Source organism: Bos taurus, chromosome 7 (assembly GCF_002263795.3).
Source record: "Bos taurus isolate L1 Dominette 01449 registration number 42190680 breed Hereford chromosome 7, ARS-UCD2.0, whole genome shotgun sequence".
NCBI lineage: Eukaryota > Metazoa > Chordata > Mammalia > Artiodactyla > Bovidae > Bos > Bos taurus.
The window spans coordinates 60,793,377-60,816,035 of NC_037334.1; the positions used below are offsets into that span (position 1 = coordinate 60,793,377).

General features: G+C 52.5%; 1 long non-coding RNA gene and 2 other non-coding genes across 3 annotated transcripts; all 3 read left to right on the forward strand.

Moving 5' to 3' along the window:
- Nucleotides 1–21,810, forward strand: LOC132345768 (uncharacterized). Its single transcript, XR_009495304.1, has 2 exons — nt 1–204; nt 14,761–21,810. It is a non-coding gene; the product is annotated as an uncharacterized lncRNA (long non-coding RNA).
- Nucleotides 18,745–18,845, forward strand: MIR143 (microRNA mir-143). Its single transcript, NR_030868.1, has one exon. It is a non-coding gene; the product is annotated as a microRNA mir-143 (primary transcript).
- Nucleotides 20,174–20,261, forward strand: MIR145 (microRNA mir-145). The gene has a single exon (NR_030906.1). It is a non-coding gene; the product is annotated as a microRNA mir-145 (primary transcript).
- Nucleotides 21,811–22,659: the final 849 nt, after the last annotated feature.

The window sequence follows — 22,659 nt, forward strand, 5'->3', positions numbered from 1 at the left end:
GCGGCCAGGGAGCAGCGGGCAAGGGGCTAAGGGGAGGGGGGCCCAGTGCCAGCTGTTTAAAAGTGCCCCTGTGGCAGGGGCAGAGGGGTAACAGAGGCCCAGTGAAGTTAGTTGAGAAGCAGTGATACCTCCAACCATCCCCCAAATGGGCTGGCCCACGTCTCCAGGCCACAAGGAGCCACACCTGGATGGACCCCAAGAGAGGTAAGAACCAGTGGCAGACAGGGGTCTGTGAGTCTAGTTGTGTGTGTGTGTTGGGGGTGGGGTGTCTCTGTGGTATCCTCCTCCCCCCGGAGACCCCCAGGGGATGCTGCGTCGGGGTTCTGATCCTTGGTCTCTTGCTAATCCCCTCTGGGCCTCAGTTTCCGCATCTGTGCAGAGCCTGGACTGGATGATCTCTAAGCACCCATCTTGCCCCGACCAGATGTGCAGATCTGTGATCCTGTTGGCTTTGGGGACTCCTTGTGGCTGTGGTTAAATGCAGGGGGTGGGAGCAGAGGGAGGGGATGGCATCGATGTCCCACCATCTGAGCATCACCACTGTAGCCGAGTCTGGGCCCATCTTGCTGACTTCGCTATAGACAATGCTTCTTCCTTGTCTATGAGGTTTGATTTCTCAGCCCTAAGAGCCTGGGGCTTCTGGCAAGTAAAATTGTTTTCAAATAATGGTTTCAAGAAACAAAGCTGTTGGAGAAGCTATGTTAGCTCAGGTTCCAGCAGACAGGCAGCGAGGCGGGAAGGCCAGGGTGTTGGCTGAGAGGCCGTAGTGGGTAGGGCACACTGGCTGGGGGATGGTGGCAAGCTCCAGCCTCAGCTCTGCTTCTCACTGCCTGGTCCTGTGGCCCCAGGCAGACACCCTACCCTCTCTGGGTTGCAGTTTCCCATCTGTACTGTGAGGCCATCAGACAACACAGTCTCTGTGCTTCTGAGGACGTGGTTTTTGAGCCCTGTTTGAGCCTAGAGGGCAGCTGGTGTTGGGAAGTTTCCCCAGGAGGCCCTGAGCTAAGTCTGCCATTTGACAACAGGATTAGGGGCCAAGCTGACACCTGGAGCCCAGGGATGTACTTGGAGGTTGAGCCTCAGGAGGTGGAAAGAGCTGAAGCATCTCTGACTGCAGGCTTGGCCAAGGGAAGGGTCAGCCCACAGCCCTGAGACCTCAGGATGAGCCTTCCCCAAGGCAGCCTCTGCTGGGGAAGGTGCTAGTCTCTAAATTCAGTGTACTAAGGGTTCAGGATCTTGGAGGGAGTTGGGGACAGCAGAGAGTTTCAGTGAGGTGAGGTGGTGGAGCCAGGGGATTCAAAGGAAAGCAGAGGACTTGCAATGGGGAATGTGGGAGGCAGGGCTGGAAGACACAGCTCTTCTGAATATGCTCTGGCCACATCTAGGGCTCAGAATGGACACAGTCCTCCAGTGTCAGCCTGCCCAGCACTTTCACCTCCCACTGTTGGTTACACAAGATCCGAGGCCACAACAGTCCAAAAGCAGACTCTGGAACCAACTGCCTGGGTCCAATTCTGGCTTGTTTTTACTTACAGAACACATGACCTTGGGCAAGTCACTTGCCATCTCTGAGCCTCAGCTTCCTCGTCTATAGAACAGCTATGATCTCTGTTCTGACCTCACTTGGCTGTCCTAAGGCGTGAGGGACATATGTACCTAAGAGCAAGCTCCTCTGTCCATGGGATTTCCCAGGCCAGAACACTGGAGTGGGTTGCCATTTCCTCCTTTAGGGGATCTCCCCAATCCAAGGATCGAACCCACATCTCCCATGTTTCCTCCATTGTAGGCAAATTCTTTACCTGCTAAACTATCAGGGAAGCCTAAAAGCAGTATAAATGGGGCTCATGTTCATTACATTTGGGCCCTAGTCCTCTTGTGAAGCAAGATAACCTTAGCTATATTTAGAGAGAAGTGAGAGTGAGGACTGGCCAGGGAGCATCCTGAATTGCTAAAGAGAGAACAGGGTCTGGAAAGAGGCAAGAGGGGTGAGGTCAGAGGTCAGAGGTTACAAGGCACAGGAGAGGGGTCAGCTTGAAATGTGTAAAGGGCTAGGTGAAGTCTCATTTTCCGCATACATAATAGGGCATTTTGTGGGTCATGTGTCCCAAAGTGTGGTGTCTGAAGCACTGCACACTCATCAGCTGACAGAATCCTGGCTGAGGCAGGAAGCTGTACTCCAGCCTCTCCAGGAAACCCCAGGTGTATGGAGTTTGGAGAATGCTGTGCTGTCAAGTAGCTCGAGGCCCTTACAAACATAGTCGAGGTCACTGAACCCAGAAAGAGAGAGTATTGCTTTAGGTCACACAGAGAGCTGATGGCAGAACTACAGCACAACAAGCCTCTGCCAGCAAGGTGGTATGGATAGAATCACACTGCGATTGCGACGGCAAAGGCCTAAGGCCTTTACACAAATTACAGTAATTCACAACAACCCTGTAAGGTAGGGACAACAATTATCCTCATTGCACAGATGAGGACACTGAGAAAGAGAGGTTAAGTAGCTCGCGTGAGGTCACACAACCGGTGAACTATTAACCTGGACACAGTATGTCTATCTGCTGCTCCTGCCCCTTTGTCCCCAGGAGTCTCCTACCTCCTGCCCTGCTCCTTGGACACCACACTCCATAACTTCCTGGGGACCCTCCAAAGCACCTCATGAATGTGTACAGGGAATCTCCCCCCTCTCTTGCATTATCACTTAATCCTCCCAGGATTACCCTGGGGCAGGATCAGCATCATTCCACCATCCTAATCCATAGGGAAAAAAACCACTGGAGTTTACCCAAAGTCACACCGCTAGAACTGGCGGAGGGGGTTTGAACCCACTCCGCAAAGTGCATGCTTGTAGTCTGCCCACCAGGACACCTCTGAGTGCGGGGATGAGAAATCCCACTTCTCGAGGAGACCGAGGCTAAGTGGGTGACCACACTAGAGTTTGAACCTGAGTCTTCTAGTTCCAAGGCCATCGCTCTTCCTTTAGCTCCACCACTGCCAAGACAGAAAAGGGTCTGCTTGTTATTGGTCCCTAGGAGCCACAGGACAGCTCTTTGGGCAAAGTCAGCCCTTTCCCAGGCTGGCTTGTGCCAGGGAACAGCTGACACACACACAGCCCTGAGGAATACAAAGCTCCAGTCCCGGTGCCACCCCTGACCTGTGGGGCTGTGACTTATTCGCTGTGTGAGCCCTGAGGGTGGGAGAAGACAGCCTCTGAGGTCCTCATCTCCAGGCTACGCCTGGGCCCTGCCTCAACAGTGATTTCCCAACTAAACAGGCCCTGGGGCTCAGGGCCATGGGTTGTGCAAAGGATCATGATAAAGCTTTTTCCAATTGTGGTTATTATGACCATTTTTGTCCACATCTCCTGAAGCACATGAGCCAGAGTTTCTCTGGGGTTCATATTTAGAGAGGGATTGCTAGGTTCTGGTGTGCATGCCTATCAACTTCACATGAAAGCACCAGATTATCTTCTAAAGTGGCCAATCCATGTCACAGCTTCCACCAGCAGTAGGTGAGCATTCCCTTCCTTGACAAGCCTTGAAATTACCTGAATTCTTGTTACATACTTTGTTCTTACTGAATTTGTATAATTAAGAAGGAAGAAACAGAAATGCTTTAACACTACTGTCCACGTGGGTATTTAGAAACTTGCCCTACATGCACCAAGTTGCAGGGCAGCCTGCAGGCCCTGGAGTGGGGGTGGGCACAGCCCACATGGCCCTCCCCCAGCCCAGCAGTACGCAGGGGCCTCGGGCCAATTGGAGATTGCCTGCGACAGTCTGCAGGAATTTGGGGTGGGGAAAGAGCCCACGGTGTCTGCCACCTCCTAACAGCCTGTCTAGACAACCCTGGCCCCACGGGGCTTCACCACACATGGTGAAACCCCACAGAGACCGGCCCCCTCCCTTCTTGCAAAAGAGGCTTGTTGGCGACAGTGCTTCATCACCAGAAACCTTTTCTCCAATTCAAAACAGGAATGCACCGCATGAGTCACCCACTCTCGTGGCCCATGGATCACCCACTCCTCAGGCCCCTTTTTGTTTGGATGAGAAAACAGAGGCTGACTCTGGAGCCAGCGACCTTTCCAGTGTGGGCTGAATGAATCCCCATGCCCAGGTGATAAGGAGACCAGGCTGGTCAGAGCGCTGCTAGGGTGAGCTAAGATGCAGCAGTTCAGTTCAGTTCAGTCACTCAGTCGTATCCGACTCTGCGACCCCGTGGACTGCAGCACGCCAGGCTTCCCTGTCCATCATGAACTCCCGGAGCTTGCTCAAACTCATGTCCATTGAGTCAGTGAAGCCATCCAACCATCTCATCCTCTGTCATCCCCTTCTCCTCCCGCCTTCAATCATTTCCAGCATCAGGGTTTTTTCAAACAAGTCAGTTCTTCACATCAGGTGGCCAAAGTATTGGAGTTTCAACTTCAACATCAGTCCTTCCAATGAATATTCGGAACTGATTTTCTTTAGGATGGACTGGTTGGATCTCCTTGCAGTCCAAGGGGCTCTCAAGAGTCTCCTCCAACACCGCAGTTCAAGATGCAGCAGGCTGGCCATTAAAGGTGCCAGAGAGGAGTCAGGCTGCTTGGGTTTGAATCGCAGATCTGCCCCATAACAGCTGTGTGACCTTGGGCAAGGTAAGAGTACCAGCCTCATTAGGTTATTGAATCATCTGGATTAAATGAGTTACAACTCATGAAGTCCTTAGATCAGTGACTGGCACATAGTACTCAATAAATAAATAACTGTCCAAATGTGATGACAAAAGGCAGTTTCTTTAGGTGGGAGGAGGTGCCATATGAAGCCTCAACTCCACCCTCCACGTAGGGGGATAATCTACTCTTGCTCCTTCAGAAATAACAATAACTATATATCAAGTCTTCCCAAGCAGCCAGCTCTCCACCCAGCACTCTCTGAAGTAAATACCATGATCCCTCTGGAAACCCAGAGGCTCAGAGAGATTTAGCCATTTGCCCAAAGTCACACAGCTTTATAAAAGGCTCAGGTGGGGCTCAAACCCAGGTCTGGCTGACTCCAGAACCCATGCACAGAAACCCTAGCACTGTCCCAACTAGTCTGTGAGCAAAAGCTACCTCTGGTTGTACCCGTCTAGTAGGAAAAGTCTTGGCATTTAGGAAGGGGGCCTTTTGAAGCATGATGCCTCAGTAAGATAAAAACAGAGCCCCCCTTTCCCATCCCCATGCCCGCTCAGGGGCAAAATATTTCAGACAATGCTTCTCACCAGTAAGCATACCTTACTGTGGGCTGAGTGCCCCCGGGGCCTGGTCAGTCCTGGGCTGCCCCTGACTAGCACAGCTCATCGGTTCTTTGAGGAAGAAGCCGCCTCACTCCTGCACATCCCTGAGAGTGCACATTCCAGCCACAGGCCTGGGTGCCCTCCTCTGAGGTCCTCCTCTGACCCAAGCCAGGCTCCGAGGGAGATGGAAAACACACTGGACGCTGCAAGATTGGCAGGGACACTGCTCGGCTGCCTCTAGCTCCTGCCCCTACCTTGCTCCTCCTTCAGGGAAACAGATCAGGTTGAAGTGTTCAAAGGCAGGCTGCCGCCTTGGGAGGCCGTCCATAGTGGCCATGACACCACCCTGGCAGGGCTGCTGGGCTCCAAGGTCACTGGTCAGTCTGCCCAGAGCCTGCCGGACCTCAGGCATGTGACCCAACAACTCCATTGTGTCTGAGGGCATCTGATGAAATAAGCTGAACAAGATGGGGAGAAAGGGAAAGAAACAGGCTAAGACGCTGGCCCTGGCTCTACAGCCAACACAGAAGTTAGTCCATCCCTCTGGGCCCTGCAGGGTGAGATGCTCCATGATTTGGGATGGAAGTAGGACAGCTCCCGTCACCCCTTGTATGACAGTGGACACTCAGACTCTCAGGGAAGAAAAACCTGGGGTAGGGGTGGTCAGAGTAGCAGGGGCACACTTTGGACAGACAGAGGTGAGAGAAGACGGCACCCCAGGGGGGTTCTGCCTGCAAAGGTGGGGAGGCAGGACTAGAAAAACATTTTCAGAAGAACAGCAAACAAGTGGTTTGCTGTTGGTTCCACTTGGATGGAACCAAGAGTGGGTCAAGACCCTGTATGATTTGAGGCTGGCTAAGTGGTGAAGATCTGGTCATGAAGTGGCTTTGATCACCAGAAACCACAGCTCCAGAAGATGGAAGAAGTGTTCCTGGGCGGGAGATTTGTACCCTCCCCCAAAATACCATCAGACCAAGAGCCCTAGGGGAGGAGAGAGACCTGGGAATTTGGGCACTGTTGACTCTGAGATGTCAAATATGAGACTGGGGGGTTAGGAAGCCCGAGGGCTGCAGTCATCATCTTTGAGATTTGAAGAGCTTTCTGGGGATCAGGAATTTGTTCTTTGCAGCCTGAAAACACAGGGCATGCAGCCCCAGAGAGGCAAGTATCTGCAGGATATTAGGAAGAAGTCTTCAACAGTCTGTCCACAGAGAGATGAGGTGATTGGGAAGCAGTGACCTTCCTGTCACCAGAGAGGTATGTGAGCTTAGCAGGGACACTCTAGAACTCAGCATTAGAGGAGGTTGGACCTCATGGCTTTTCCCACCAGCAGCCTGAGACTTAACATTACAGCCCTAATGGCCCTGGGACAGTCTTGTGGGGCTGAACCGCCCCTGCTGCTTGGATGTCAGATTCCCAGCTGGGCATGACATCAGTTCTGCCCTGACTTCACATAGGGGCCTCTAGGGACACCCCCCACCCTTTCCTCCCACTTCCTTCCACCCCTCTGCTGCCTTCTGCCCTTTTCAGAGAGCACTAGGCTTGACCAGACAGACCTGGAGCCTGGTTGTGAGATCAGGTCCCCAGGGAACAATCTGTCCAGCAGGAATGAGGCAGAGGGGGCCAGCATCCCTGGGGGCCCTGTTCACACGCCCCACAGAGACTGCATGGAAATTCCAGGAGGGTCACAGGGAAGATTCCAATTTAGAACAAAATGCTTTATTTTTGTCCCCTTTTCTTTCCTTTCCCCTTACTGGGGGGAGGGAGAGGCTGTCACAGGAGGCTGGGAGAGGAAAGCAAGCATCCTTGTTGGGCAGAATCACAGGAAGACCAGGGTGGAGAGATGGGGCTGCAGAGCAGAGAGGGAAGGGACCCAGATGGGCCTGGGGAGGTGGACTCCACATGGGAGAGGGCAACGGGGAGGGCAAAATCAAGGGGATAATGAGACCAGCAGGCATTCCTGGACACTCAAGACCAGAGTTACTTCAGCTCTGGGTTCAAGCTGGGGTCAGAGAATCAGCCAAGTTTCCCAGAAGGACAGATGGTATCAGGATCAGTTCTTCTGAGACTATTGGACACTGGGGCCTGGCCTTAAGGGACTGTAAAGCTACAGAGTACTACTAAATCCATCTCATTCACCCTGGTGATCCTGGGAGATGCTTAGTAAACACTCCTCGTGTTGAATCCTAAACTCATAGCATAAAAGTCCTATTAGAGCCAACAGGGACCCTTAAGTGCATCAAAACCATCTCCTCATGTTACAGATGCAGGACCTGAGGTCCACGATGGAAGGAGACTTGCCTAAGGTCAGACTGCCAGAGAGGCCACCCAGCCCTATGCATCTTTCTTTGCCTCTTCCCTGCCTTCTAGCCAGAGATGGAGGCTATGGTATGGTCTCCCCACCAAGGAGGGAGACAAAGAAAAGGCAGGTGCCCTGCCAGGATATAACTGTCTCCAGGAGGTAGTCAGAGGATAGTGCCACAGCTTCAGTCCTGGGAGCTCTGCCCAGGAGGGTGCTTTCCCTGGCCAGACACGGTCCTCAGAATTGTCAGCTGCTGCAGATAGGGAACTCCTACAGATGAGAGAGCCCAAGGCTGGAGGGGAAGCCCTAGGTTCTGTTTCTGGCTCTGCCCCAACTCACCACATGACCTTGAACATGACCTGAGGTAGGGTCTTCTCTGACCTCAATGTGCCTGGTGAGGGGCTGGACCCAACCAGCTTGGATGGTCAGAGATTTCATCCATGACCTGCCTCAGTCTCCTGAGTGCCTCCCCGCTCTCTCAAGCCATCTTAGCTTTTGCTTTGGTACAGAAGTAGGCCAGGAACAGCAGAAAAAAACAGTAGCCTGCAGATCCCCTTCTGCTGGGAGCAGCATCCTCTATGCCCTAGCTTTGCTTTCCAGCCTTGGAATTCCCAGAGAAGCAAAAAACTGGGAAGGCTTTTATGATCAATCCAGTGAGAGATCTGAGACCAGAGAGCTTCCGCAGACTACGCAAAGTCACACAGCAAGTCACGTGGCAGTGGGCCTTAGGTCTCCTGACACTCAGACCAGCGCTTTCACTGACCACACTGCCTTCCAGGATGACAGGCACACGAGCCAATCTCATGCGGACCTAGGCACCGACTCACTCGACACTTAACACTCCCCACACAGGGAGCCCACACTCTTCCACCCTTCTCTGAGACTTGGTTTCTTCTTCTATCCAAAGGGGAGATGGAGTGGAACAGATGTCTCTAGGAACCCTTGCACTCCAGGACCCCAGGGTGGCCTCCTCAGCTCTTTCTTCACAGAGGGTGGGGCTACCCAGGCCAGGAAACCCCACCAGATCACAACCTCCATCCAGCCGGGTCCCACCCCAGACCCCAGGACTGGGTTTCATCCAGATCTACAGGCTCCAGCCCAGCTCCCTCGGAGGATCTGGATTTTTCTTACCATAAAAGGGCAAGCGTGCCTCTCTGGGTCCCCACTGCCAGCCCCACTGGGGGAAAGGCGGAACTATTTTTAGAAAACTCTAGGGTTTGCTCCTGAACTCAAGATGGAGCCTGTCTGAGCCTGCATCCAGGGAGCCCTCTCCCATCTCCCTTGCCCACCTGCCCTCTGTCTTCCTCCCTCTTCGCCCATTGCTGTCTCTTCCCTCCCTCCTCCTCTCTCTGCCTCTGTCTTGCTCTCACTCTCACTCCATCAATCTCTCTTCCTTTTTTCTCTCCCTCTCCTCCTCTCTTCCTTCCCCCTCACTTCTCCCTTCTCCCCAGATCTCCTCTCAGTCAGCTCCCCTTCTCCCTCCCCCTCATCCCTCCGGCAGATCTTGTTTTTGGTGGTTGGAGAAAGTAACACATCTGCACCCCCCCACACCCTTCTTAAACACTATTTACAACATAAATTCCAAACATCCGCCATCTGGTTCTAGAAAGGGCCAAAAGATATTTAGAAAAGGAAGTCATGATTATTCCATCTTCAAAGCCAAAGGAACATAAAGGCCCCCCTCTCCCCCACCTCCCTCCCAGGGCCCCTTTGTTAAAATCTGACAGATTAGGATTCTTCAGTGAGTGGAAGGGGTCAGTCCCAGCTGGGCCTCTGATGGGCTGCATCACTTTAAGCTTGTTGCTTCTCCTCTCCACACCTCAGTTTCCTCATCTGAACTGTGGGAACACGACTAGGGAGCCTCCAGCGCTAATGCTCTGAGACTTCATGTCCTAGTGCAGAAAATCCTGAGGCCCAGGTCCCTGGGGCCCACCTTGGGCTGAGCATGGGGTAAGATGGGGGCAAGGGGAATTCCAGCCTCTCCCCTTGCAGCCCTGTGCCTTTCAGCCCAAGGAGATCTATGCATTCCTTAATGGTGGGGGCGGGAGCGGAACCAAACCATCTCCCTTTTTGTGACCCCAGGAGGACTCTGGATGCCAGAGTCCAGTCCTTTCCCCACATCATAGTGAGGCCCACAATCACACAACATGCCTACAGGAGACCCGGTACCTAACCTGCTGCTCTTCCCTTCCAAAAGCTTCCAGAAGAAACCAACCTTTGTATTCTCCAGAAAACATCACCCAGCCCAGCAAACTGGAACCCTGGAGGTCTCAGTTCTTTGCAAAGTAGACAGGAGAGAAAGGAGAACTAACTCCTTTATCATGGAATTTTCTTCAAATAGACCGCATACAAGGGAGAAATGCTGTGGGAAGTCCCCTGTTTCCAGAGACACACGTTGCCAGCGCTGACAGAGCCTTCACTTACACTGAAAATGTGCTCTCTGCTCACAGCCCCCTTTCCATAAGGATGCTTTCCATAACACACATTTGACGGAATGTCCTAAGACACTGACTCACTGACTCAGGCTGTCTCCATGAATAGTCTGGTCTTACAGGGGAGCTTGAAAAACACAAGCTAGCTGGCAACCCTGATTTTGACGCCTACTAACCATGTGACCTCAAGGGACTGCTATAACTCGTGAAAGCTTGTTTCCTCATCTACAAAACAGGATAAAAATGGTACCTGACTCATAAGCAATGGTGAGGATGAGAAAAGCCTGTGTAAAATAAAGCCCTTAGCAAGTGTGGAGCACATGGAAGACCCCCAGTGTGTCACCTGTAACACATACAGGCCACTGTTACGATTACGGCATGTCCCAGTGCGGTAGGTGGGTGGTGGCTCTCACCACTGTCACTGTCCTGCCAGTCTGTTCACACTGGAAAGTCAGGGTGACGGGGAGTCTCGGAGACCCTGGTCTCTTCCCCCAGCCTCCCAGAGCCCAAGCTACTCAAGGCTGGGCTTGGGATTGTAGGCCGTGGGGCTGGGCTCCTTTCCTTCCCTGTCTTCCCTTTCTCCTGCTTCATCTTGTGTTAGCCTCAGACTGCATTCCCAGGCCTTGCTCAAAAGTCCCAGGCAGCAACCTTCCCTGGGGAGGAAGTGGGGAGCGTGTGAGGCTGGTGAACTCAGCTGGGCTGTCAAGGGGGTGGGAGGGTGCTCTGGGAACACAGGCCCAGAGAAGCTGCACGGTGGAGGGGACATGGGAAGGGGCCCTACACGGTAGCTCCCACCCCAGCTTCCACATCTTCTCTAGATGCCACGTTGGACCTTTGCCCTCATCCTTCCTGCTTCTCTTGCTCCCGTGCCTGTGTCTCACTGTGGGCTCATAATGGAAGCTGCCGCTGCTCATTGTGGCTTACAATGTGCCAGCAACTGCGCTTGCACTTGACATCCACCTCATTTGACCTTCACAAACAAGCCAAAGTCCAGAGATGCAAAGCCACCAGCTCGAGATCACACAGCTAGAAAGTGCTATGGGTGAGAATTCAAACAGAGGTCTGCCGGGCTCCAGGGCTAGCGTCTTCTCAGTTCTCCCCAGACATATGCCGGAAACCCTAGGGCCCTGGAACCCAAGGAGAACACAGGCCAGAGGACTTGTACCTGGGTGAGGGAGCCGAGGAAGGGGAGCTGTGGGTAAGGAAGCCCCTCCAGAGAAGACTGGCGTGGGGTGGTGGGGGTGTACTCACATGGGGCCCCGACCTCAGCCGTCTCCCAGGGTAGTGCCATCTGGCTTGCAGATGTGGCCTGTTCCCAGCCCCTCGGACTTCTTGGAAATGAGCAAGACCAGGAGAGGGCACAGGGCCTTTTGCAACATCTATGACGACGTGAGCTCTGTCTTGTGGTCATCCAGCCGACTGTGGCCCAAGCTCAGGGGACAGCTGGGTTGAGAGTGAACAGCCCAGGGGTCAAGCTGACCTCTGATACTCACCAGGCGTTGACCTGAGTACACTGCAGAGCCTCTTGGAACCTCAATAAGCAAGGAAGTCACTCCTACCTCTGGCAGGGGTTTTGAGCATTTCCAAAGCTATGGGGGGAGCATTTTGCAGGCTGCAAGCCTTGTGCAGCTGGAAGTGGTCACAGGTGGCCCCAGGGCTGTCCCTTCAGTCTTGGCTACTGCGTTAACAACAAATTTCCATCTACTCCTAAATGGCTCCTTATCCCTGGGTGAGTCTAGAGGTGGGGGCATTGGTCACCGGGGCCTCTCGGAAATTTCCTTCCAAACCCACACTTCTGCAAATGGGGTCTTGGTGCACTGAAAAGGATAGGCAGCCCCTCTTGCTCTTGGAGCCTAGAGCTCCTCAGAAGACCCCCTTTGAAAGCCGGGCAAGCATTGCAGAGAATGGCAGCCTAGGGGTGGAAGGCGGAGAAGGCAATGGCACCCCACTCCAGTACTCTTGCCTGGAAAATCCCACGGATGGAGGAGCCTGGTGGGCTGCAGTCCATGGGGTCGCTAAGAGTCAGACACGACTGAGTGACTTCACTTTCACTTTTCACTTTCATGCTTTGGAGAAGGAAACGGCAGCCCACTCCAGTGTTGTTGCCTGGAGAATCCCAGGGACGGCGGAGCCTGGTGGGCTGCCGTCTTTGGGGTTGCACAGAGTCGGACACAACTGAAGCGACTTAGGAGCAGCAGCAGCAGGGACAGAAGGACAGACGCGTTGAGGCCTGGAATATCCCAGCAGACTCAGCCTGAGGCATCTAAGGACCCAGCAGCAGCACAGGCTCATCCTCAATCCCTCGGAGCCCAGCAGCCTGGTCAGGACCCACAGGCAACCCAACATTCTCTGATGGGGGCATCCTTGTTCCTTTCAGGCAAGGGCACTGGCTGGTGGGAGCCACCCCTTTTCAACCCTCACACTGACAGAGAAGGGCCTCCTGAGGACCCAAGGAGGGCAGGCAGTGGGTTCCCAGGACACAGAACTGTGAGTGCCACCCCTCCCCACCCACTGGCACCCACATCCTCCCCTCTACACCATGCCGGCAATAAACTCCCCATCCCATCCTCAGAATGACCATGAAAGCAGGCCTCAGAACGGGAAGTGTTAACAAGGAAGGCCCTGTTGACTGACGGGCTGAGGACAAGTCAGGGCTGTTGGGTTGGGGTTGTAGGTGAAAAGAAATGGAACCAAGGAAGGGAAAATCCACCAGGAGCCAAGAATCCACCCCCATCCCATGCTCCCTACAAACCAACAAACACAGAGCCTGCATGCTACCAAAACCAAAGGACTTGAGGGAGCTGTAAGGATGGTGGTCATCTTCCCTGGAAAGGAGTAAACGGGGTCGGATTCTGAAAGCAGGTAGATGCGGGGCTTTCGGGTTGTCAGCCTCTGATAACAGAAGCAGCTCTCAGGACTCTGAGAGAGTCAGGTGTGTGTGCGGACTCACAGTGCTTGGAACACTGTGAAGCTCTAGAAACCCACGCGGTTGTGTTCACCATCCATCATGTTCTTCCCACGCTTACAGCTGTTCGTGGAGCAGGCAGGGTTAGGGACCAGCTCCATAAGACAGGTGGAGAAACTGAGGCCCAGGGTGGGGAAGGGACTCCACTCAGATCTCACAAAGATGAAAAAAGAGGAAGACTTGGAAGTGAACAGAGGAAGCAAGACTCCGAGAAGGAGCTGATATGCCAAAGACACAGGGTGCCCCAGGCCTGGGTTATATAACACAGCACACCTGTTTACCTCTGCACACCGCACACGTGCGTGCAAACGTGCGCCCCAGCACAGCGCACACACCTGGCCCTCATTCACTAGCAAATGAACCTCGGAGACTGGGTCCAAACAAATTGGATTAGGAGGGCTGCAGGCGCCTCCTCCCCCATGCTGTCGGCTCCGACACTGAGCAGGCCTGCAGAGCAGCCAGCTGCGGTCTCTCGGCCATGCTGACAGGTCGGCCTCCTCAGTCCCCTCACCCCGCCCCCGGGCCCCGGGAAGGGGGCCTGGGTCCCAAAGAATGCCATGATGATGGATGGGCTGAGGGAGGTTCCAGGGCTAGCTCAAGAGCACACAGGATGTTCGTGCTTATGCGAGGCTCATTTCTGAGCTGTTTCCAGCAAACCAGCCCCATCTCCCTTCCCTCCCTCCCCTCCAGCAACCTCTCCCACGGTCACCCGGTCACTGCTGCCAGAGCCCAGACCCCGAGCAGATCTACCCCCAAATCTCGGTCCACAGCTGGACTGAGCAAGAACCAGTCACTTAGGAGACAATGCCCTGGGGCTGAGACACAGGCACTTCAGAGGGGAGACGATATCTGTGAACTGAGAGGACGCCATCATAAAAGTGGCATCTCTATGCTTTCTCATCCGTTGTTTTATTTGATCCTCAGAATGTGCCAGGGAGTTAGGACACTGTGCCCATATTACAGATGTGACTACTGAGCTTCATTCATTGAGTGATCCCATAGCCCTCCTGTCCTGAGCCCTGAGTCTGCACCAGGCCCTATGTGTGGTGCTGGGGAATGACTTGCAGCCTCTGCCCGCGTAGCTTAATGGAACAGTCAACTTTTGGCCAGATCACTGAGCACTGGGACCCCCCCCGATCTTCCTGGGGAGCAGCTCCAGCAGAATCCCTTTTCCATATGGCATGTGTGAGCAGTTGAAATTATCACCAAGAGGAGCCTTAGCAATCAGCCCATTCAGAACACAGACCCTGAAGTCAGACATCCCTGAGTTCAAATCCTGCCTTGCTCTCCTTTTAACTGGATAGCTGTGGTCTTAGTCTTTTGAAGCCTGTTTTCCCACCTGTAAGATGGAAAATACAAAAGCTCCCACCTCGTGAGACTGACTGTGAGGACTAATTCTTATTTCCCCTATGCTTATTCGACACAGGGGCCTGGAGAGTGAAAGGGCTCGGCCAGGGTCACACTGGGGGTTAAGTCATAACCAGGTGGATCCCTTCCCCCTGCCCCCCCGACCTGCTTCACCCTAAGCAGCCCAGAGCCACAATAGCTGGCCAGTTTGTGCAGGGCCCACAGGGACATGTCCTGGGTCCTGCCCTCCGTCTTGAGCCCTGCCCAGCCTCTGCAGCACCAGAGTCCCAGGTGACCAGTGGTGGCCCCCCGCCCACAGAGACGGCGGGGGGTGGGGGCACTTAGCAGCAGGCTCCCAGCCCAGAGCAGCCTGGCCATATAAGGGAAGGAGCCAGGAAGGTCTCCTCGCTCAGGCCTGGCGAGAAAATCCAGACAGCCACTGTTTATTTTCTCCTTCCCAGGCTCCCCAGAGCTTCCCGACAGAAGACACAGGCTGCCCCCCGGGGCCAAGCGACATTTCCTGAAGACAGTGGGGAACAGGGAAGAAAAAACAGTCCGTCCTCCGGGAGTAGGAGGATGTGGACAGCCAGCACCAGGTAAGATTCTGCCAGGTAAGACTGTGAGGCCACCTGTTCGATGGCCTCTTTTGATGGAATGGGAAACAGGGAGGCAGTCAGAGGTGCTTGTGAGAAGGGATCACACCACTTGAGTCTCCCTAGTGGGACCCATCTCCTGACTGGGGACCCAGAGCAAGGAGAGGCCTCTTGTGGAGTAAGTGGAACAGGAGAGCTTATAGACCCCCTTCTCAGTGGGGCCTCATTTGAAAGAGAAATGGGGTCAAGGCCAGCTCTGTCTGCCTCCCAGCAAGGATGCAAAACTCAAGGGAGGAGTTCCTGGAGCCAGAGAGCGGCAGAATGACATCTTTCCTGCACCTCTGCCCTCCTCCCAATCCAGCTGCACCACCTTCTTCTCCAGGAAGCCCTCCTAGCTCCCCCAGGGAGGAGGAACCTAAGCCTTCAGCAGTCCTCTCTGGGCTCTCTCTCAGGCCACTTGGGTCTGTGCCCTATTCAGCTCACCAAGGGCATTTATCCTTCCATCTCAGCCTGACTGCGCTCCTCCAGGGTAAGGACCATATCAGATTCAGGCCTGTCCCCTCGGCATGTGGAAGACGCATTTGGTTTGCTAAATGGATGGATGAAATGGTTAGACCCTGTCCTCAACCCTGATAGACTGGTATAGTGGTCAGGGGAGGAAATGTTCAGCACAGAGGTTAAAAGTCATGATCCTGAGGTGGCTATTCTGATAGGAACCCAAGCTGGGCTCCTAGCTCTGTGCCCTTAGAAAATCCCCTTCTCATGGAACCTTGAGATGCATGGGGATTAGCACAATGAAAAAATTCAAAACATGATCGTTCTTTTTACCATCAGCGTCACTGTGGTCTTTCTAGAGACAAAGGAACAGAACCAGGCAACCTACAGCCACAGAGGATACGGAAGCAAATACCTTCCCCTGGTCAAAGGCCTCAACCTCTGGCCCTGTGTCAGAGTTTCCCACAGGAGCGTGGGACTGCCTCTCATCCATTTCCTGTCTCTGCACCCAGGAGAGCTGCTATCTTTGCGGCAATACTCTGAGCCCAACGGGGTGTGCTGGAAATAGCCACCAATTCCCCTAGTGCAAGCAGGGCTGTGACCCTGGAACCGTCTCCTCCCCTTCCTGGCTCGCCATGTGCAATGATAAGCCTCCCCTGACCACCGCACAGCTGTTCTGCAGATTAAACATGGAGGGGCGGTTTTTCAAATGGCAGGCACTCAGATGCCACCCCCCCTTTTTTTTCCTCAGATGCCCCCTTTTTAACTTTTGCCATATCTGCAAACAATCATAAGATTTTAAATTTTAAGATGAGTCTTTTTTAATACCTAAAATAGGAAACTAAACACTGTCCATAATTAGGAGATAATAAAGATAAGAGAGCCAGTAAATATGCAGCGGTGCTCTTACTCTTTCCCCTTGAGCAATGGCTTGCAAGGTCCTGGACTTGAGGGAGATAAACAGGAGCCTGAAAAGTGTCAGAGACATGACAGCACCAAACCGAGGCTCTTTCCCCCTGGAAAACAGAAGGACTGGAAGCAAACTGACAGGGAACAGCCTGGGTCACTGTGTTTTCCAAAGTCTGTGCTCAGGCCACATATGCAGCAAAATTGCGAGAAGCCAAAAGTAGTCAGGTGAAAGAGCTTTGGAAAGAGTCCCGCACGGAAGAATGCAGGGGCTGGCCTATCAGCTGGCCTCCCAACAGCAAAGGCTCATTTCTGGGGGACGACCCTCCCTGCTTCTTACTGAAAACTCCACGTTGGCCAGGCCAGGCATCTCCTCTTGCAGAACTAGTGGGAGCAGTCCGAGAGTGGAGTAGACAGACTGTGGGCTGTCCAGGACCCCCCAGGCTGGGTCCTGTTGTTGGAATCACTCCCCAGCCAAATGCAGTTTGGAAGAAGTTCCTACTCATATTAGAGGAAGGCAGTTCTTTGGGTGGGAATACCTCATAGAGGGGCTGACCTGCCCCAAGTGGCAGACCAAAGGAAAACACTCTGCAGTTTGGGGCCTGATGTCAGATTTCCATCCAAGGCATAAGAGACACTAATTTTTGAAGGATGTAAGTGCTTTCCTGCTCTCTCCCAGCCTTGAGAAAAGGCTGCCGGCCCCCTCCGCCCTTTAGACATCCCTGAAAGTACATGTCATCCAGCATTGAGGCCATCACAGTGGTATCAGCAGTGTAGGAGGGCTGCCCTGAGATCTTGGCGGGACAGGAGAAGGGGGTACAGGGCTCTGCCTGCTCACTCAGAGGTTCCCACCTAAGCAGGTCTTAAGAGGAAAATGAATGATCTACATGGCCATTCAGTCATCTACCAGCAGCACTCCCTGGGGTCCCTCACTATGTACAAAGGGCTTCACAAGGCCCAGGGATCCCCACCACAAACACACATGGGTGCTGTCCTCAGGGAACTGGACTTCTACCCCAGTCAGACCCAGAGGCAAAGAGCTCTGACACTGGAGAGAATGTGGCTGAAGAATATGATTCATTCACTCGGACAACACATATTAAGCATCTACCATCACAAGTGCAATAAAGGATGAGAAAGAGGGCAGAGAAGACTTCCCTGGTGGTTCAGTAGTGGAGAATCTGCCCTGCAAAGCAGGGCACTCAGGTTCAATTCCTGCTCAGGGAACTAAGATCCCACATGCCACCAAACAGCTGAGCTCTCATGCCACAACCACGTACCGCATGAAGACTGCACGTGCCGAAACTAAGACCTAATGCAATCAAATAACTAAACTTTTAAAAAAGAAGGAAAGAGGGCAAAGGATGTGGACCAGGGAATTCTGATGTCTGAAAAAGTCAAAGAGGGCTTCACAGGAAAAGTGGCCATTTAAGTAGAGACTCATCCTACCAAGAAGAGATGGGCAGGGGAGTGAGAGGGAGTAACACGGTTCCTGGGAACCCCAAGGTGGTGGGCACAGGACTCCCTGGAGGAGTGGAAAAAGAGGGCAGGGGCCCAAGAGGGACAGCCCAGCTGGGCTAGATAGCGCAGGCCTATAGCCTTTTGTAAGGGCTTTAGAATTCAGCCAGAAGGAGACCTTTCACCATTTTAAACCCAGGAGAAATATGGGCACATTTGCATTTTGAGAAATCATTCTGAGAGGATGGCTGGGAAGGATGGGTGGGAAGTTGGCGGGAGCAGAAGCAAGGGAAGCCAGGTGGGAGGTTGAAGCAAATGTTTGATGATATAAAATATAAAGTACCATGAATGTGCCATTTGGCTGGGATACACCAAGCATAAAGATGAGGTATGGAGTCAAAAAGGTAGACTATCACCCAGGGTGAGGGGTGGTGGGGCGGTAGAGGATTCTTTGGGATGATGAAATGTTCTACAACTGTAGTGATGCTTGTGACACTCTGTGTTGTTGGATTCACGCTCAGTCGTGTCCAACTCTTTGTGACCCCATGGACTGTAGCCTGCCAGGCTCTCTTCCATCCATGGAATTTTCCAGGCAAGAATACCGGAGTGGTTTGCCATTTCTTCCTCTGGTGGATCTTCCCAACCCAGGGATGAAACCTTCATCTCCTGCATCTCCTGCACTGCAGGCAGATTCTTTCCCACTAAGCCATCAGGGAAACCCAACTCACCACTCTGTGACTGAACTAAAAAACCATTTCATTGTGTAATTTGAATAGGAGGATTATATCTCAATGAAACTGTTTAAAAAGAAAAGGAAGGGTGAAGCTTGGTCCCAGAGGGCTCAAATGCCAGGCTGAGGACAGGAAGCACACCCAGGGTAGCTGCAGCAGCCTCCAGAGCAGGAGCTGGAGGGAGGAGCCGAGGCCCCTCTAATGCCCCTTCTCCTGCCTAGGGTGGACTCCCTGCCTTCGGCCCCTGGTGCAGAGTGGTATGGCGTCCTGTCTCCCAGCCTGAGGTGCAGTGCTGCATCTCTGGTCAGTTGGGAGTCTGAGATGAAGCACTGTAGCTCGGGAAGGGAGAAGTTGTTCTGCAGCCGTCGCCAGAAGTGGTAAGTGGTAAGTGGTGTGGTGCCTGCAGGCACCAGGAAGGACGGGAGTGTCTCCATTCTCCAGAATGTCCGCTGAGGAAGCACTGGACTTGAGTCCCATCTGTGTCACTATCTGCTTCATGATTCTGGGCAAGTCCTGACTCCTCTGTGCACCGCAGTTTGTTCATCTGTAATATGAGATTTTGGAGCATTCAGTGGTGGCCATTACCCAGTACCCTGACTCTGCTTTCTCCTGAGCCCATGGCAGACATGGCTAATCAGTCAAGGTATCCTTTCTTAAAGCATTCAGATGCGGCTTCAGAATCCTTCTTAATGCTAAGTCCTAGAGAGCTGCTATTGATCCAAAGCTGAAACACTTCATCATTTGTGAACTGGTCAATTCCTAAAAAATCTTTCAGACTAAAGACAAGGTCCTGGGCTCTGAGTCCAGCTCTTTACTCTTTGAGGTGTTGCCTAAACTAATCCAAGCATCTCCCAAATATCTGATCCCTTTCAGGGGCTTCAGACTAGTCAGAAATAGCAGAGGAAAACCACTGGGCTAAGCACAATTTTATTTAACCTCCCTACAAGCTTGGGAGGTGGATTTTATTGACCCATTTTCCAGATGAGAAAACTGAGGCTCAGGTAAGCAACTTGCCCAAGGTCACACATAAATTATGTTGAGCTGGGCTTGGAACCTAATCTGTCTGCCTTCAGATTCATGTTCTTACCCACTGCGTGTGACTTGGGAACCTGGGATTGGGGGAGCAGGAGGAGAACATAATAAATCCTATTCTAGTCTTGTCCTTACGTCCTGGGTCGCTTTTAGCAAAGACAGACTGAGACATTTTCCAGTAATCCTATAGACTTCCTTCCTCTTCTTCCCGCCCCCCACCATTGTATTTATCTCACCTTTCAAGTAGGTCCTACACCATCCCATTTTATAATTGGGGAAGACTGAGGTTAAGTGAGTTGCTGGATGTCGCCAGTAAGGAAGGTGCCAAACAGAGACTGGGAACCAGAACTGTCCAGGTGGTTTCGAGTAGAACCCTCCCTCTGGCTGGAGGCTCAGGAATACACACAATCCATGGCAACTGAAGCGGGGGGTGGGGTGTTACCAGATGACTTCTGGTTGACAACATGGCCTCTGACTACAGGAAGGTACTTTCCAGGGCCACTGAAGTTCCAGTCACTACCCCCTCCCCTGAAGCAATCATCCACATCCCGCCAGACATGGTGGCCACACTGGCTTCTGCAGATGGGGCTGGATGCAGAAGAAAACCCCAGCTGGTCCTTAGGGATATGGCAGGGCCTTGGTGCTGAAGGCCACTCTCTCACCTTGTCCTCACGGTCCAGTTTTCCCAGGAATCCCTTAGATGCTAAGATGGGGATTCCTGGAAATACTGTTCTTGAGGTCATGGTTTAACAGCTGGATTCGCCTCCTTCCCACCCCAAGTTGCCCCCGCGGGACTTGGGCTCAAGCACGGCATGAGGTCACGTGGAAGGCCATGCACTGGAGGTAAGAGGACTTGAGGACTGTGTTCTTGACCTTTAAATTGCTTTTCTTTCCATTTTGTCCATTTCGCAACATCCTGTGAGGCTGGAATGGGAACTTCACCTCTGTCCTACTCTTGGGAAATTTGTCCAGACACTCAGTTGAGCAGTGGTTGAACCAGGACACCATAAAGCTTGTGTCTCTTTCCACCTCCCCCAACCCCCATCTCACTTTCCAGCATGCCAAGCAGTGGTGCCGGTGGGGTCACAATATCAAATCCACATTAGTGATAAACAAATAAATATATGAGAATTTATTTTAAAAGTTCACTAGATCAGTTAACGTAAACAAAATCTGTAAGTTTTAGTTCCATTTGGAATACCACAGAAAAATTTTGTAATTTTTCATCAAGGTAGAGAAGACAAAAGAGCTCAGACTGCCCTCTTGTGGTGACGCCTGCCACAACCCTGGAGAACCCAGGAACACTGGGCTGTCCTACACACACACACACACAGACTCCTTTTGAACCAGCTTAAGACCCATCCATCATTTCATTACCAATGATGTCTCCATCATTTACAGTTTAATTTAACTCACATTACCTGGCTTTGTCCTCAAAACTCCTGAAGGTCAGTGAGATGGTGAAGTTCAGAGAGGTGAAGTGACCAGCCCCTGGTCACCCAGATAGCATTAGGCAGAGCCAGGATCTGTTCCGAGTTCAGTGACTCGGCCAAAAGTAAAAACTACAAAAATAAAAAATAAAAGGAAGACATCTGAATAGATGCAGAAAATGCTGGCTGAATGCCAGAGACCTGATGTGGTCCAGGTGTAATACTAGAACTTTTCACAAAATCTTCCTAGTGCTTTTTATGGAGTTTGTAGAGACAAGAGGTGCCATGACCCCAGGATCCTTACTTTGGGGTCTAGTAGCCATGTTCCCAGGGACCAGGTGGCTCCCACTTATGTATCAGGCTGTCTCTCTTAACAGGCCATGCTGCAGACAATTTACAAAGTATCAGATTCCCGTTCCTCTCCTCCTCAGAGACTGGAGCTGGCCTGACCATGAAGAAATCTGATTTGCTCCAAATGATAATAATAGCTTCCACTTACTGAGTATTTGCAACTTACCAGGCACTGTGTTAAACACTTTCACAAGCGTTGTCCCATTCAATCTTCACACCAACTCAGTGAGATAGGTTCTATCACTTATTCCACTTCACAGATGAGGCAGCCAAGACACAGACGTTAAAAGACTTGTCTAACATCACACAGCTGACAAGTTGTAAGACTGAGTCAAATCAAGTCTGTGTTTATACTTGTCACCTGCGCTTGCCCCCTCTCTCCCATTTGGCCTGGTCTGGCTGGTAGAGCTGTCTCCTGTGGCTTCCCCTGGGGCAGATGGTAAAACAAACCTTCAGTGAGACCCAAGTGGTCCCTCCTGTGTTCTGTGACTAATAATAAAGTGTGAGACTCTTGACTTGTGTCCTCTGTCTTTTGGGAACATGAGAGGAGGGGAGGGGAGGTGAAGGCAGCCTAACAGCCTGTATTAGTTCACTAGGGCATCCGTAACAAAGTGCGACAGCCTGGGTGGCTTAAGCAATAGAATGTTATTGTATCATAGCTGTAGACTCTGCAAGTCTAAGAGCAAGGTGTCGGTGGGCTGGCTTCCTCCGAGGCCTCTCTGTCTTGTAGACAGCTGTGTTCTCCCCATGTCTTCAGTCTGTGCATGTCAGTGTCTTAATCTCTTCAGACAAGGAAATCAGTCCTGTTGGATTAGGGCCCACCCTCAGGTCTCATTTAACATGAATTATTTCTTTAAAGACCTACCGCCAAGTATTGTCAGAGTCTAAGGTACTGGGAGTTAAGACGTTCATCATGAACACAGTGGGGGGACACAATCCAGCCCACAGCACAGCCCCAGTTGAGGTAACCCTAAGGTGACTTCACACTGCTGGACATTTCCAGGGGCCAGCTACACAGCAACCAGGACCCACATCAGAAGCTCCAGGAAGGTGCCAGGCTGTGTCTGAGAACACCCACCAAAGAGGGAAGGGAGGCAGAACGTCCCACAAGGTGAGGTCCCCTCGGGCAGGGGCCAAGGCGCAGGCTGAGGAGCCTGGCTGCGCAGCAGCCTCTCCCCTTCAGTCCCAAAAGGTGTGACTGACCAAGTGGAGGAGGCGAGACAGACTCTGAAATCACACCTCACACGGTGCCAGGAATCAGAGTGAATGCAATATCAGCTGCACCACAGGCATCATGCCCCACTGTGCGGACATTTTAAACACACTTCTCTACCTTTGGCACTGACCCTCCAAACTCCGATACA